This window comes from Dermacentor andersoni, unplaced genomic scaffold (genome assembly GCF_023375885.2).
Source record: "Dermacentor andersoni unplaced genomic scaffold, qqDerAnde1_hic_scaffold ctg00000039.1, whole genome shotgun sequence".
Lineage (NCBI taxonomy): Eukaryota > Metazoa > Arthropoda > Arachnida > Ixodida > Ixodidae > Dermacentor > Dermacentor andersoni.
The window spans coordinates 7,502,816-7,517,522 of NW_027314752.1; positions in this window are offsets into that span (position 1 = coordinate 7,502,816).

Here is a 14,707-nt window from a genome sequence, read left to right on the forward strand (position 1 = left end):
GCGCTAACCCTGGCATCATACAAGATGTGGACGTGCTCGGCAAGGTGCGCTGCAGTGACCACAGGATGGTAAGAACTCGAATTAGCCTAGACCTGAGAAGGGAACGGAAGAAACTGGTACATAAGAAGCCGATCAATGAGTTAGCGGTAAGAGGGAAAATAGAGGAATTCCAGATAAAGCTACAGAACAGGTATTCGGCTTTAACTCAGGAAGAGGACCTTAGTGTTGAATCAATGAACGACAATCTTGTGGGCATCATTAAGGAGTGTGCAATGGAAGTCGGTGGTAACTCCGTTAGGCAGGATACCAGTAAACTATCGCAGGAGACGAAAGATCTGATGAAGAAACGGCAATGTATGAAAGCCTCTAACCCTACAGCTAGAATAGAACTGGCAGAACTTTCGAAGTTAATCAACAAGCGTAAGACAGCTGACATAAGGAAGTATATTATGGATAGAATTTAACATGCTCTCAGGAATGGAGGAAGCCTAAAAACAGTGAAGAAGAAACGAGGAATTGGCAAGAATCAGATGTATGCGTTAAGAGACAAAGCCGGCAATATCATTACTAATATGGATGAGAGAGTTCAAGTGGCTGAGGAGTTCTATAGAGATTTATACAGCACCAGTGGCACCCACGACGATAATGAAAGAGAAAATAGTCTAGAGGAATTAGAAATCCCACAGGTAACGCCGGAAGAAGTAAAGAAAGTCTTGGGAGATATGCAAAGGGGGAAGGCAGCTGGGGAGGATCAGGTAACAGCAGATTTGTTGAAGGATGGTGGGCAGATTGTTCTAGAGAAACTGGCCACCCTGTATACGCAATGCCTCATAAGGTCGAGCGTACCGAAATCTTGGAAAAACGCTAACATAATCCTAATCCATAAGAAAGGGGACGCCAAAAACTTGAAAAATTATAGGCCGATCAGCTTACAGTCCGTTGCCTACAAACTATTTACTAAGGTAATCGCAAATAGAATCAGGAACACCTGAGACTTCTGTCAAGCAAAGGACCAGGCATGATTCCGCAAAGGCTACTCAACAATAGATCATATTCACACTATCAATCAGGTGATAGAGAAAGGTGCGGAATATATTCAACCCTTATATATAGCTTTCATTGATTACGAGAAAGCATTTGATTCTGTCGAAACCTCAGCAGTCATGGAGGCATTACGGAATCAGGGTATATACGAGCCGTATGTAAAAATACTGAACGATATCTATAGCGGCTCCACAGCCACCGTAGTCCTCCATAAAGAAAGCAACAAAATCCCAATAAAGAAAGGCGTCAGGCAGGGAGATACGATCTCTCCAATGCTATTCACAGCGTGTGTACAGGAGGTATTCAGAGACCTGGATTGGGAAGAAATGGGGATAAGAGTTAATGGAGAATACCTTAGTAACTTGCGATTCGCTGATGATATTGCCTTGCTTAGTAACTCAGGGGACCAACTGCAATGCATGCTCACTGACCAGGAGAGGCAAAGCAGAAGAGTGGGTCTAAAAATTAATCGGCAGAAAACTAAAGTAATGTTTAACAGTCTCGGAAGAGAACAGCTGTTTACGATAGGTAGTGAGGCACTGGAAGTGGTAAGGGAATACATCTACTCAGGGCAGGTAGTGACTGCGGATCCGGATCATGAGACTGAAATAATCAGAAGAATAAGAATGGGCTGGGGTGCGTTTAGCAGGCATTCTCAGATCATGAACAGCAGATTGCCATTATCCCTCAAGAGAAAAGTTTATAACAGCTGTGTCTTACCAGTACTAACGTACGGGGCAGAAACCTGGAGGCTTACGAAAAGGGTTCTACTTAAATTGAGGAAGACGCAACGAGCTATGGAAAGAAGAATGATAGGTGTAACGTTAAGGGATAAGAAAAGAGCAGATTGGGTGAGGGAACAAACGCGAGTTAATGACATCTTAGTTGAAATCAAGAAAAAGAAATGGGCATGGGCAGGACATGTAATGAGGAGGGAAGATAACCGATGGTCATTAAGGGTTACGGACTGGATTCCAAGGGAAGGGAAGCGTAGCAGGGGACGGCAGAAAGTTAGGTGGGCGGATGAGATTAAGAAGTTTGCAGGGATGGCATGGCCACAATTAGTACATGACCGGGGTTGTTGGAGAAATATGGGAGAGGCCTTTGCCCTGCAGTGGGCGTAACCAGGCTGATGACGATGATGATGAATAAGAACCAAACGAATAAATAGAAATGTCCCCTGTATAACACGTGATGTTATTCATGCGAAGCGCAAAGTGAAGCGACTAAGAAAATTGCTCAAAACAAGAAAAGGTCCTCAACATAAGCGTAAACTCACGTGTGCTGTCAATGAAATGAAAGCAAAGTTTAGTACAGTGAAAGGACACTTCTTTTCAGTTACGCTTCCTAACTTTTTCAAAGCTTCCCCTGGAAAGTTTCTTAGCCCCCGAAAACAAAGGAACACTCTCAATTCTAAGGAAAAAAATTTAAGTTTTTCAAATTCATTAAATACATACTTCCAGTCGGTGTTCACTGCTGACGATGGTCGCATTCCGGAGGTGAATCACTACAACCAGAGACCGCTAGACATGCCAATGATAACTGAGTCAGTAGTGCTCAACTTATTACTATCAATAGACACAAAAAAGGAACCGGCCCGGACAATATTCCCAACACTTTTCTTCAAAGATTAGCCGAAGTGAAAGAAAAAATCTACATCTAATATTTAACAAATCGTTACCAACATGTAGTTTTGCAAAGGAATGGAAAATAGTGAAAGTAATCCCCGTTCATAAAGCAGGAAGCAAAAGTGATGCCGGTAATTACGGACCAATATCGCTAACGTCCACAGTAGGGAAATTATTAGAGCATATCATATTAAAGCATATCAGGAGCTATCTAGAGCAAGCAGAAATATTATCGCCTATCCAGCATGGTTTCCGGCGGGGACTTTCAACCATAACCCAATTACTTGAATTAACGCATGAGTTATCCCAAACCATTGATAATCAAAAACAAGTTGACTTAATAGCATTAGATTTTTCGAACGTGTTTGATAGAGTAACCCATCGAAAACTAACCAGCAAACTGAAAACAACTTTAGGCAATGGTTATATTGTCAATTGCATTGACGATTACTTAACTAACCGATTTCAGTATGTTGTTGTTAACAATGAAATTTCTTCTATTGCAAAAGTTACATCGGGGGTGCCTCAAGGGTGCGTCCTTGCTCCCACGTTATTCCTTATCTTTAATATTGATTTGATCTCTAACATCCGCGTTAAATTGAAGCTTTTTGCTGACGACTGCATTCTTTATATTGAAATTGACTCTATGAGGGACCACGTTGATTTAAACAGCGCCCTTCATGATGTAGGGAAGTGGTGTAGAAAGTGGCAGATGGAACTGAACGTTAAAAAAAACTGCCTTTTTATCCATAACCCGCAAGAAACGTAGGTCAGACTTCGAATACACTGTCAATAACATACCACTCACCCGAGTTCATGTGCTTAAATATCTTGGCTTGATCATTTCACACGACCTAAGATGGGAATTGCATATTAACAGTATCATAACATCTGCTTTAAAACGGCTGTTCTTCCTCAGAAGAAGACTTCGAGCTGCGCCACCGGAAATGAAACTGCTATCATACCACGCATTTATTCGCGCAGTTCTCGAATATGGTAACACAATTCGGTTTCGTTATACACAACAGCTTATTAACAAACTAGAAGGAGTGCAGCGAAAGTCAATTAGATTCATCTTTAACAAATACAAGAATAGCGATTCCCCTACCCAACTGCTAAAACAAGCCTGTATTCCAACTTTGCGAAACCACGCCAAACTAGCAAGACTAAAATTATTGTTCCAATTATTATACAATGCAGTACGAATAAATACTTCGTTGTATATAGCTGACTCCATACCTTCCCGCCATAAGCATTCGTTAATACTTTAAAAATATGCATTTCGCACTGACTGTTTTAGATATTCGTTCTTTCCTCTTGCAATAAGGGAATGCAATAGCCTGGACCCCTCCATAATGACTAACACATCGTTGCCGAAATTTGTAACCCTTGTAGAAGAGCTGTTGCGCAATAACTAGATTATGTTAGCCGGAAATACCTCTCCCATCATTGTATAAATTGTAATCTGTATGTGCATTGTATTAGCCCTTTTTGCCAAATGAAATGCACCATTCTTGATTTATTTTCTACCATATGTGCATATCTGCTTCTTGGCAATTGCAAATATCATTGTTGAGATCATGTAAACCAGTTTTACCGCTATTTGTGAGTATATAACATATGCCCAACCTGTAAAAATTCCACTGGGATTGACAGTATCTGAAATAAATAAATAAATAAATAAATAAATAAATAAATAAGTAAATGTAGGGATCTTTCGCCTGTGAGTGAAAAGCGTCTTAGGCACCTCCGCCAATCCTAAAGCATGACAGGAATTAAGGATTGAATTATTAGGTTTACATGTTAATTCCGCTTGGTTTCCGCTAATTTGTCTCTTGTTGTTCACTTGTGAAAACTCCCTCCACGCTTTATTAGATTTCACACACAGTACCTGAGACCAGTAGCTCCTAAATGCACCAAGTGACGGTTACAGACGACGAAGTGGGTTTGTCCTCAAACGGATCACGTTTCCACTTCAATAGGTGCATTTGTTGTGCCACATAGGAAATTGCACCCATAGTAGCGGCGCAAGCATCCCTTTTCTTTCGGGTAAAAAAACGTTTAGATGGGAATTTAGGGCACAGGCTCCTTTGCCAAGCGTATTACCCCGGAAAATAGCGGAAAGCCAGGCTGAGGTACGTTTCTGCCCATTCTTGAACCACAGGGCATCCGTAGGTGGTGGCCCTTGAACCCATAACCTCCCGCAGCCGTGGAGTGCACTTTACGCTGGTTCAAACGGGAAGTTCGAATTGCTGGACTTCCATATCTCTCGATTCGGTTTCCTAATCTAAAAGTCTCTTTCCATCTTCAGCAACCGCGGAAGCAACACCATCAAGTAGTTCACTGCCACCTTTTTAGTCGTTAAGTTATTGTGCAAAGACATCAATCGCAACACTCGACAAAACGGTCGCCAGTCACACCATTGGCCACACGTAGCAGACGATGCGCGCCGCCGAGCGCCTTTCGGCTGAGCAGAGCGCCATTTCTACTTAATAATGTGCAGATATTCTGTTTTTCACAACAATATTGAATTTAGGCCTTGGCTTTACGACGTTTTACGCAGCTGAGATATGCTTTGTTAAATTGAGAACTTCTTTATAACAGAGCCATCAAAACACGGGTCCAAATTTCATTGAATGAAGCAAAAGAAATTTGAAGGCGGCGCACAATTGTATTCTAGAAAAAAATTGCCGACGAATACATTACTTTCTCATGCGAAATTTGAGCACTGCTCTTCAGCTCTTTCGGCTTTTCAATATATTGACGCATGGAATTGGAGCGATATGTATGTACAGTTACAGACAAGTTTTTATTCTTTACACATATTCCTTCAAGGTACACTCCACTCCCAGTTCTTGATTGTCATGAAGGAAGCTTTGTGATAGGAGAACTATATGGTAATATGCCCGACTTACTACACCAATGCCTGGTTCGGCGATGGCACTGGGCCTTTGTCGGGCAGCTCGTTCAGCAGCAGCAGCAGCAGACGAAGGACTTTTACCTGTTGCCTTGCTCATGGCTCAAAAAGAACATAGACGAGGAATAGCTGGAACCGTACATGCAGTCAAGGGCGTCATCTATACGTGGGAGCGGGTAGACGTCCTTCTTTGTATTGATGTTCAAATGAGGGTAGTCTACACAGAAGCGCCACATGCCGTCCTTCTTCTTAACCAACACAAGTGACGCCCAGGGACTCGATGAAGGCTCAATGATGTTTTTATCGAGCACTTTGTTCACTTCATCTTGAATAGCTCGGCGTTCCGACGCAGAAACTTGGTATGGTCGTCGGTGAATAGGCGCAGCATCGCCAGAATTCGATGCTTGACCGCGAGCGTCTGGCCTAAAGGGCGATCGCCGAAGTCGAAAATATCGTGGTAGGACTATAATACTTCGCGAAGGTCTTCAGCCTGCATAGAGGACAGGTCCGTCGCAACCATTTTCTTTATGTTGGTATCAACGCCCGAGGTTGGCGCGAGGGGCATGCTAAGCTCGCGAGAACCATCGGTCGATAACGCTGCCACGTATTGGTCACCGAGACGATCAATGGTGGCAAGGCAAATACCTTGCGGTAGTATTTGCTTTGTCAATCCAAAGTTACAGACAGGCATTCGAGTCTGGTTCGCAGTAATAGTAAGTATACTGTGAGGCACGGTGACGTCATACTGTGTTGGGATGTCGGGCAGAGGAGTGAATAAGTGGCGGCGTAAGCCCGAGGAGGTGGTGGCCATCAGTATCGGCAGTGACGGGCGACGTGGCCGATGCGACAGCAGTGGAAGGAGATCGGCCTGTCATCATGGGTACGAGGACTGCCGGGGACGAGGAGGGCCGCTAGATAAATGGGGACCGCTGAGTCGAGACGTGTAACACACCGTGTCCAGACCCATGTTTTCAAATTCCTGTCTGACGACAGCCTGAATCATCGCGATGGTGGGTGCTGGCGGATCGGGAGGCGTCGTGGAGAAGGCTGGTGGACAGGTGGCTTCGAGTTCGAGGCGAACAATACAGGTGACGTCGTCACAAGTGGTGATCTGACGCGGTCGACCCTCACATGTCGACGTAGCAACAGTGTTTGGTAGCCGTGCAATGTGGTGTGAGATACGGCGGCTCTTAGCCTGTTCAAGGCGACGGCATTCTTTTATAATGGCGTCGATAGACGAGACGTTGCCGCAAACAAGCAGGTTGAAAGGATCGTCGGCGATGCCTTTTAGCACATGTGCCACTTTATCTGCTTCGGACATGTTATCGTCAGCTTTACGGCATAGAGCCTAGACGTGGATGAAGTAGGAAACCTATGGCTCTGTAGATGACCGAACACGAGACGCAAGAGCCTTTCTCGAGGCAGCCTTGCACCCAATGGGGTCACCGAACAGTTCTCGTGGCTTTTCTCTGAAACTTTCCCGACTGGTTATTTCGTCATCATACGTTTGGTGCCACATGCGTGGAGGGCCGCTGAGATAAAAGATGATATTGGCGAGCATAATGGTTGAGCCCCACCTGTTATTAGCACTGGCGTGTTCATACAGCTTCATCCAATCGTCGACACCCTGTCCCCTCAGGCCAAGGAACACGCCTGGGTCACGGTATGGGGCAACCGTGACGATTGGAGCAGTCGGACAAGCCGAAGCCGTTGCAGAGGCGGGGTCGTCACCGAGAGGTATGGTGACGAGCTCGGTGTGCCGACCACTTCGGAGTTCCGTGGTGAGGACGGGGATCGCTGACTTCCACCAGAAATGTTACGTGTTGAAAGACACAGACGAAAGATGCTATTTACAAGCAATATACACTGGAGCCAGGCAGCCAGGCTGACACTCGCTCGTGCCAAGGACACCGACCAACTGCTTCGTCGTTCTCGCGGCGGCTCGTCTCTTGAGCATCGCTCTATGATGTCGTAATAATATTTAAAATTAATGTATGGCTCAATATTGGCGTTGTCGTGTTGGCGCAGATTTCTGTGAAAAATTACATGATGTACTTAGTTACCTGGTTCTACAATTCCCACGCTCTCCATTATATCTCTTGGGTGACTTCAATATGCCTAAAATTAACTGGTCTAGACATGTCCCGGTTTTATCCGAAACGTTACCTGGTGTTTCATCTTTTGCTACCTTGTGCTTCACTCAGATCATTTCCCAGCCTACTAGAATTGGTCCTACATCGGCTAACATTCTTGATATCATCTTAACAACAGCACCTGGACTTGTACACTCGATTTCATACATGCCTGGTATAAGTGACCACAGCCTTATTCATTTCGTTATAACAACTTGAAACATGCGCCAGACTTCGACAACAAAAACGTTTAGAAATTACAAAAAGGGAGATTATGTCTCAATTAATAAGGAGCTTGAGCTATTCTTGGATGGCTGCATTCCAACATTTTTCGATCGTACAGTGGAAGAAAACTGGATTTCCTTTAAAAATAAAGTTACAAGTCTCATTAACAAACACATACCGTTACAAACAATTTCAGGTAAACAACGGGCACCTTGGTTTAACACAAACCTAAATAGGCTACTGTACAAAAAAAGCGTGTTTTTCGTTTAGCGAAGTCTACAAACAGTCTTGCTCGCTGGCGTGTATATCGTGATAGTCTGTGCTCCTATCGCATTGCTATCAAACAGGCAAAATATTTTTTTTCTGGAGAGCACACTCCCTTCTCTTCTTTCCACCAACCCTTCCAAGTTCTGGAACTTTGTTAAACCTGTACAAAGCCGTGCCATTTCTCTTGTTGACTCTGCTGGGCACGTGCGGCGCAATGAGGAATGTTGTACGGTCTTCGCGGGTGTGTTTACAAAGTCACCTGCCATTGTCACGCCGCAGCTGCATAATCGCGATTTCTTTCCCATGGATGCAATTGTAGTGAACTTTGAGGGAATAGCTAAATTAATTCAGAAACTAAAGCTTTCGTCTTCATGTGGTGACGATGAAATTAATGCAAAGTTTCTGAAGAACACGAAAGTTTACTCTTCAGTTTTCCTGTCATACCTCTTCACACAGTCCATTGAATCTGGTATGCTGCCATCAGATTGGAAGGTCGGGAAAGTGGTGCCACTTTTTAAATCCGGGAACACGCATTCTCCTATTAATTATCGACCAATTTCTTTAACTAGTATCCCGTGCAAACTTTCAGAACATGTAATTTACTCTAACTTAGTCTCATATCTTGAATCTAATGACTTTTTTAGCTCCTGCCAACATGGATTCTGGAAAAACTATTCCTCTGAAACACAGCTTCAGTTATTTACTAATCACATCGCAGCAGGTCTAGACCGAGGCTCGTTTCCTTCTAGTGTTTTTTCTTGACTTTTCTAAGGCTTTCGACAAAGTACATCATCAACTTCTACTAAAAATCAGCACTTTGAAAATTGACCCGAACATCCTCAAATGGATCGAATGCTTTTTATCTAACCGAACCCAATATGTTATCGCTAATAATCACGCTTCCTCTCCTTCTCCTGTTGAATCTGGCGTCCCTCAAGGTTCCGTTTTAGGTCCACTACTATTCCTGATCTACATAAATGATCTTCCAGAGAACATTAACTCTAGTATAAGGCTATTTGCTGACGACTGCGTTATCTATCGCGAAATAAATAACCCTAATGATACACTTGTCCTTCAATCTGACCTAAATAAAGTATCTGAATAGTGCAATAAATGGTTGATGACCCTTAACATCAGTAAATGCAAGCACGTGATATTTTCGCGAAGCACTAATACCTCAATGTCTTCAGAATACAGAATTAAAGACATCGGACTGGAGCGCGTGTCTGCCTACAATTATCTCGGTGCCTACATATCTGATGACTTGTCATGGCATACTCACATTGACTACATAATAGCTAATGCAAATCGCACTCTCGGTTATTTCCGACGCAATTTTTTCCAAGCTCCACAGCGCTTAAAAGTAATGCTTTATCAAACTTTCGTTCGTCCGAAACTCGAATACGCGTGTGCAGTTTGGGATCCGGCACACCGCACTCTCATTCAATCCATAGAATCCCTTCAAAATCGATCAGCTCGTTTTATTATGTCGAACTATTCACGTACCGCTAGTGTCTCGCAGATGAAATCGTCACTTACCCTTCCTGACCTTCAAACTCGGCGCAACATCTCGCGCCTTTGTTTATTCCACAAAGTGTTCCATCACCATTTATTGAATCAGCAACTCATTTCGCAGCCAGTGTACTTATCCTCCCGTATAAGGTAGCTGTTCCTCTTTGTCGCATTGACATGTCCCTGCATTCTTTTATGCCGAAAGACTGTTCTGAATGGAACCGCCTTCCTTCTTCTATCGCCACCTTAGCCGATGCGTCATCATTCAAGACCGCCGTGACAGATCATCTTTTAATATGACTAGAATTTTGCTGTATTTTTTTCTTTCATTTTGCTGCTCTTACTGTCTGTTTATCTTGTCCTTGTGTTATACGCTAGAATGCTTTTTGTTTGTAAACCATGTACCCACCCCCTCTGTAATGCCCATTGGGCCTTGAGGGTAAGATAATAAATAATAAATAAATAAATAAATTACAGAGCTATTAGGTAATCAGCTACTGTATATGTCCGGGCAGTTGTTAAACGTGACCTTTGTCCTTTGCAGAAAAATGGGTCGAGTCATTTGCTAAGTACACGAATCGCACGTATAAAAGCAACAATAATATCCTCTACAGGAAGTTCGCCCCACTAGTTTTGGCGAAGGCGCTCCAGTTTGAAGAAGTGGGCACGCGTGGAATGCGGCTCTTGATCGCATGGAACTTGTACATACGGCTTCTCAAGTACACATCACCCAGTTACTTGGCTGGGAAGTTGAAACCAGAAATAGCTTGCTATTTATACGTCAACGAGGTAATGGGGTTAGCCTTACTCAGCCGATATGCCCATACAGGTGAGTTAACAATTTATTCATATTTTAGAAATGCCATGTTCCTTGCACCAAAGTATAGGACCTGACTGTAATTGTACAATGCAAGGAAATAGATGATACTGTGACCTCAGGGCGATTTTGTTGATCACTTGTACAAGGACTGCTTCACAAGAACACTATAACTATGTCTTAAGAAGCCAACAAATAATTATAAAGAACAGCGTAGGTGAAATTACTTTTACGTACTGAATAAGCGTACTGATAGCTGAGATGAATATTTACAATTAATATTAGGGTTATAATTTTATTCTAGTGCTGATTGCTGTGCTATAGTTTGTTAACGAAGCTTTCCCTCAAGTCTAAATATTTTCAGGCAGTTTATAGTGTACGTATCATGGCCACGCACGCTTATATCGCCTTCCGTTTCTCTACCGCGGGTGCACTTTAAAACCATGGCGCTGCAATTTTGCTTCAGATACTTTTCTTTCCTTTCTTCTTCTCCGCCCTTAAACTGGCTCTCTTACCTACTACATGCAGACACAAAGCAACAGCGCGCGCATTAGATCCCATAGACGAGATGAATATTTACAATTATAGTTAGGGTTATAATTATATTCGAGTGCTGATTGCTGTGCTATTGTTTGTTAACGAAGCTTTCCCTCAAGTCTAAATATTTTAAGGCAGTTTGTCGTGTGCGTATCATGGCCACGCACGCTTATATCGCCTTCCGTTTCTCTACCACGGGTGCGCTTTAAAACAACGGCGCTGCAATTTTGCTTCAGAGACTTGCCTTTCCTTTCTTCTTCTCCGCCCTTAAACTGGCTCTCTTAACTACTACACGCAGAGACGAAGCAACAGCGCGCGCATTACATCCCATAGATGAGATGAATATTTACAATTATTATTAGGGTTATAATTATATTCGATTGCTGATTGCCATGCTATCGTTTGTTAACGAAGCTTTCCCTCAAGTCTAAATATTTTAAGGCAGTTTGTAGTGTGCGTATCATGGCCACGCACGCTTATATCGCCTTCCGTTTCTCTACCACGGGTGCGCTTTAAAACAACGGCGCTGCAATTTTGCTTTCCTTTCTTTCCTTCTTCTCAACCCTTAAGCTGGCTCTCTCAACTACTACACGCAGAGACAAAGCAACAACGCGCGCATTCGAACCCACAGCTGAGATGAATATTTACAATTATTATGAGGGTATAATTATATTCGAGTGCTCATTGCTGTGCTAGTGTTTATTAACGAAGCTTTCCCTCAAGTCTGAATATTTTAAGGCAGCTTGTCGTGTGCGTATCATGGCCACGCACGCTTATATCGCCTTCCGTTTCTCTACCACGGGTGCGCTATTACTATTAGTATAGCTACTTCTATAGCAGTACTATAGCAGTATAGCTACTACTATAGCAGCAGCAGCAGTAGCAGCAGCAGCAGCGGCAGCGGCGGCAGCGGCAGCGGCAGCAGCGGCGGCACACCCCGTTGCGTCCAAAGAACTCGGCCGACCCCCTTGGTATCAATGTCTTCGCATCGGCCGCCACCATGGCATAGCAGCCGGATGTTTCCCAGCCTCTGTATGGTGCATGATGGCGAATAGTCCTCGCCTGCCGCCGAACTTCTGAGACCGGTACTTGGCAAAATTTCCGCGTCTCACCTCGCGTCACTATTTCGCTACCGACACATCTGACAGATTTGACGCATTCGGGTATGCCGAAGCTTGCCAACGCATGTCAGTGGTCGGACCTTAAGGCAAGTTGCTTTGTTCGGCAACGGTAGAGCCAGAAGTACCAGAGGCGCCAACCACGTTTTCGCTTCCTGGAAAAAGTGTACTTGCGCCGAGGACCAGTGCAAGGTAGCCATTTTTTGAAGTCGCGACACAGCGAGTCGATAAGCTGGAGAAGAACTTGAACACAAGATGGTATGAAGCACCTATGAAATTTTATTAGGCCCAGGAATTCGCGCGACTTTCGGAAGGAGACTAGCGGGGAAGTCATCGAGTGCCCGCATACTTTATTTGAATGACTTGATCTCTTGGGGAGGTATGGAATGGCCGAGAAACTCAATGGCTTCAACTCCGAAAATGCATTTATGGGGCTTTAGGACTAGGCTATGTTCATCCATTTGTTCATGTCCACCTTTTCTGGACACGTACCAACTTGCGCCCCAAGCGGTCTCGGCTCGAAGGTTGCGCATTTTCAATGGGACGAGCGAGTTTTTCACGAATAACAAAAGCTGCAGGTCGAATATTCAAAAAAGTAGGGGACAGACGCGTTCTGGAACACAATCCACATGAGCGAAATGCAGTGATCACGCAATGGCACGTAAGAATTTGTTCGCACAGTGTTTAAAGATTTAGCAATGGAAGCCTATGGAAACGACGAAAATTTGTACTCGATTTTCGAGGCCCAAACGATGTCTGTGATAAAACTACAGCGTCTATTGTAGTACTTAGTGCAGCGTATGTAGTCCGGAGGCACAGCTTTCGAGTGATGTCTATCTCGAGTCCCTACACATGGGGTAACACTGTCCCCAAAAGCAATTTTTGACACAAAGTCGTGCAAGTTCACGTGGTATCTATAAAAAACCGAGCGTGTAACTTGCGGCAACGTCGGAAACCGTGGCTGAGTCGTTTAACCGCTAGCGCCTATCGTTCCGCGTCATACTGGTAGCGGTTAGATGCCTTGATGCCATACTTTTTAACGGCGCCTAGGACAGAGTTCGGCATTCTTCCACCAGATAGCTGAAACACTAAACTGACGATTTGTTTCCAGTTTTGGTTTCTTCAGGAGGGCTCTTCAAATACTATATTTTCTATTTTACTTCCTCAAACGTAGGAATGGGTTGCGCATTTGTTGAGTCATTGCTTTTATGCTCATACTTTATTCCTTGGACAACATAACAACAAGCATGCGCATGCCTTTGTGTTTCATTTAAATATACATATACTATCGTGCCTTGTAGCATGAGCATATACAAGAATTCTGGACATTGCACCTTGACCATCCTGTGTGTATTTCACATGCGTAACTGAATGGGCAAAATTCTAAACAATCTTATTATAATAGCCGAGTATCAACATGTTTCAACTGTCTGCGCCAAAAGGGTAGTCTTTTGTAACAACATATGCATTTAGGGCACTTAGTCGAAACATTGGGGGTGCGTTAGACAGTGTTTTGCTCGGGGATGTGCGGTTATGTCACACGAGAGGAGCAAATGGTTTTGTAGCCTATGGGCAGAGGGCACATTGACTTCAAGGGCCAAATTTAAACCGTAACGCCATTTATTACAGCTGAAGTTCGAACGGTGATTGCAGAATGAATGCCATTCAGTCTGTTTGCACGCGCATGTTCTTGCGGGGCAGCAGGGAAGGAGATGGAGTGTACATGCATGTACACGCCTTGAGCGTGCGTGCTTCTGTACTTGCATTCACGTGTGCGCGCGTGTTTGTGTCTCCGTATTTTAATCTGCGTGCGCACGAGTGCGTGTATGCGCGTGTGAGCATACGCGCGTTTGTGTGTGCGTGCAATTCCTTTTGTCTGCGTGCGTGCATTTTTGGACGTATGTGTACGCGTGGATGCTTATAAATGTGAATGCGGGCAAATATGTGTCGTATCTCTCTCTTTTTGTGTGTGTGTGTGCACACACTTCCCCGCTTACGCTACTCTTCGGGTTGAATGGGATATAGAGTTTATTTAAAACCGTATTTATATCAACGAGACAAGAACGAATGACTCTGCATTTATAGCACTATCTCTTTCTGTAAGCGAACTCAAGGCGAAAAAAAAAGAAACTAGATGCCTGACCCGTCAATATCGCCACCTCACATTTCGTCACGATGGCACCGCCACCATCGGCACGATTCTGGAAGCCGCTACCACCAGCTCACTGTCTTCAAGCTGGCGACGCGCTAAACCTGCACCATCATATGCGTCATGCGACGCTTCTACGACCAAGCAAGCTTCCAGCGGCACACGTTCGCAGGTATATTGATATTATTTCTGTGAACTTCTTGCCTTCGAATAAACAGCGTTAAGAGAAAGCTTTAGTTCGGGTGATCCTGTCTAAATACAAGTAAAAGGAGAATTCGCTTTCCTCAGGAACCAACACAACTAAATTTGATGAGGTTTGTTGCATTTAAAAGAAAAACTTAAAATCTAGTGACTGTTGGTT